Below are 3,989 nucleotides of genomic sequence, written 5' to 3' on the forward strand. Positions count from 1 at the left end.
AGTTCGACAGAAGCTTTTGAGAGCTACGATTGCTAGTTGGTTCCTGAAGTCATACGCAATAATAGTTTTAGACTTATCCAAGTGGGAGACTGTTGGATTAATGTCTAAGTCCATAACTATAATTGGTAAGACTTGACCCGACCCGACATGGTCCATTTGGGTTGCATGGCATCATGCACTTGGATAGACTATAATGAGAGAAATAAGACACTTACAGTTATTAATATATTATAAGTTCTAGTATATTAATAATAAGAATAATGAGATTATTTAATTAGTATTGATCAAGAATTAATCTAGAATTAATTAAGTGATCAAAAGAAGACTAATTAAATATATGGGTTGATTGTGTAAATCATTCATTCTTATATATGTGGGCTTGTGATCCAAGATTCCTTATGTTGGACTAAGTCCATGGGGTGACCCATGGATACTCCATGGAGGTTAAAATCCATGGAGCATAAGGAATGGGTAAAGTCATGAGTTACATGGTGTAACCCTAATAGCCACCATATAAAAGAAACCCATGGCTCAAGAAATCGTGACTAACACTATGTGTATGTATGAGGGCTACACGATTTCATGAAGTGTTCTAATTTCTCTCTAAGTTATTCCAAGTGCTTATGGTGTTGTGTGAACCATTTGAGGTGTCACACTTGGGGCACTAAGCACTCAAGCTTCATGAAGACAAGCACTACCAAAGAGGTATGTATTCTATCTTGTTATATCCATTATTTTGTATGCTAGATTAGGATAATACCTTGGATGTTCATATTTGCATGTATAATAGAGAAAACATAGATCCAAGGTATTTAGGGTTGCATGTACACTTAGGAGTGTTAGAATGCTCATAACCCAACAATCCTCTCATCAATTGGATCAGAATCAACGCCTGAACCGGAACCAGAACCAAGACCTTGGGTAATCACCACTATACTGAAAGGAAACAATACAAAAGATCAGAACAAACTTGTAGAATCACTCACACTATAAGCTTCTTTAGAATTTCCATGAGTTTCTTTGGTTTGAGTACGGATCATGTGCTTTTAGTAGTATGGGCCTAATACTACCTTCCACACCTATCCATACTTTCCTCAAGAATCATCTTGAATCATATAATTTAGTCCCTTATGGCTACTCTCATAAGTCATATGCTAAACAACACATACAATTATAAATAGAGATTTCATAGCCTGTCCTAGGATTCCATTCTCTTCGCATAATGGAAAATTCTATGCTGACACCAACGATTAGCCAATGAATGCAAGTTGTACATCGAATAGATTTCTCTACCATAAGGTCTTCATCGTACATAAACAAGCAATTAGGTTGAATCAAACATTCTAAGACTATTTAATCTTAACTCTATACTACCTTAGTACATTCACCAAATAATTATGACTATCATCATAAACTCTAAAGCACATATCAACATAACAGGCATATAAAGACATCTCTCCTAATCAGACATTCTATCATGTAACCCTGAGCAGATCCTTAGACCTATAATAGCATGCATTTCACATATCATCATACTAAATTATAACAATCATGTGTAGGTATTTTAGGAATCACTAACTTGAGCATGGCTGATTTCACACGTCATACCCCTTTCTTTGTAAAAACCTTTTTAGAAAGTTTCTTTCTTTTAAAAGATTTTATCTATTCCTTAGTTTGAGTTCAAACATACCTGAGAGTATGCCTGAATCCCTCAAACCAAGGCTCTAATACCAACTTGTAACGATCCAAAAATACTAGGTAAAAATTTTATTTTTAAAATAACCAAAGTCATTTATTCATTCATTCCCAAAAATGTAATCAGAGTATAATGTATTCTCCAACGTAAAAATATCAACCGTAAAAGGTATTGCGGAAAAATCTGCGGGGATGCAGTGCGATGAAGACAGTTCCTTCCCTTTGGAATCTGAAGTACCTGCAACATTTCAAACATTAAACCATAAGAACAAAGCTTAGTGAGTTCCTTAAAATAAAACATACCATACATATATGTGGGCCCATCCCTATGGTTATATTTCAACCCATGTGAATGCTATGATCTAACCATAGTCTTACAATCACCTTTATTGCTACAACACAACTGCAGTCTTTCCTGCCATGATCCAACCATGGTATTCCTTACAGGTGTTGTGATACAAGCTCAGTCTTTCATGCAAGTGGTGAGATCTAACCATAGTATTTCATGCAAAAGTCACAAAGATAGTCTAGCATCATATATAGTACATTGAGAAGACTCACCCCACAACACAATCAATAACTAACATGCTCACATAGTCAAAAAGCGGATGTGACACACCTCCTAATGAGTCATACAAGATAAAACATTAGTCTACATTCTAAAAATAAAATTATTACGAAAAGTCAACCAAGTATAAAATTTAACAGTCAAAGTCAACTCTAGCTGACCTCCGTGGCCATCCAACTTGATCCCGATCGAAATTTGCTACCATGTCGTGGCAAGAATCCACTATGCCATGATAGGGTCTAGAAAAAACAGACGCGACCGGACTAGCCTCCACATTGTGGCAAACAAGTCACCACGTTGTGAGCTTAATGGATTAAGCTCTCAATCCATTAATCCTTCAACTCTAACTTTCCAGAATGCTTCTTGGGACCTTAATGTTTTATAAAATATGAACTTTATGGACTTGCATCACCCACGCATGTCCTTCATCCAACTAGGTCAAAATATGAGAAAAATGACCTAAAACCTATGTATGACTCTAAAAATTCAACCAACTTCTAGATCAAGAAGGTATTAAGCTCAATGGACCTTGATGAGTCATAAAGTGGCAAACTATATCTCATTGAATCATTCAAATCATTCCTATGAACCCAAATATGCTCATAACCCTAGATATACTAAGAAGGGACCAAAAAGATCAAGTCTTGAAGTCTTACAAATGGTCCGGAGAGTGATCTAAAGGATGGAGAGGAGTTTCTTGCTTGATCCTTTCACTATAATCTTCTTCTTCCTCCAAAGTTCACCAAAAACACCAAAATGAGCTCAAAGCTTGCAAAGAGGCTAGGGTTGATCAATAATACTTTTGGAGGTGATGGAGGATGAGGGTGGAGGAAACCCTAGCCATCACTTCCTTTAAATAGGGCCTTGAGTCCGAAAATTAGGGTTTATACATTTGTTGCCACCATGTTGTGGCCATTGCATAACCATGTTGTAGTGTCCAAATGAAACACATGTTTCATGCAGGGTTACCAAGTCGTGGCCAATCAATTTTCTCAAAATTAACAATTAAAACTCATACCTGAGACTCAATTTTCTCAAAATTAACAATTAAAACTCATACCTGAGATGAGGTGCTACAAAGATTCAACATTCCCTTAATTTAAAGAAAATATAATAAATTAAATTCAACGTATAATAGTATCGATTATTTTGGGATGTCTCATTTTATATTATTCGCTTGAATTCATCCGACATAAATAAAGATTACTTTTTGGCATCGTTCCTTAGGCATATCAAGTCATAAAAAATTATAATTAATTTTAAACAACAAATATAATGTCATAAAAAATTATAATTAATTTTAAACAACAAATATATTGGTTACGCAAATCGGCAAAATAAAAATGTTAAGATGAACCAAAAAAATGTATGTTTAATTTAAAATTGGATGAAACCCAATATAAATATTTCGAATCATAAGTTACCTTAGTGTTTAGGGTATATATATATATATATATATATATATATATATATATATATATATATATATATATATATATATATATATATATATATATATATATATATATATATATAGAGAGAGAGAGAGAGAGAGAGAGAGAGAGAGGAGGGTTCAATTGAAAAGAAAAAAATATTGAAAATGGGAGAGTCATTCTCAATCAATCATTTAATTACCATCTAAGCATAAAATACACGGTGACAAACTTGTAAATATGATATAATAACCTTCGATCACAAATATGTACCTGTGGAGAATTAGATAACC

The sequence above is a fragment of the Lactuca saligna genome, chromosome 3 (assembly GCF_052625555.1).
Source record: "Lactuca saligna cultivar CGN05327 chromosome 3, ASM5262555v1, whole genome shotgun sequence".
Lineage (NCBI taxonomy): Eukaryota > Viridiplantae > Streptophyta > Magnoliopsida > Asterales > Asteraceae > Lactuca > Lactuca saligna.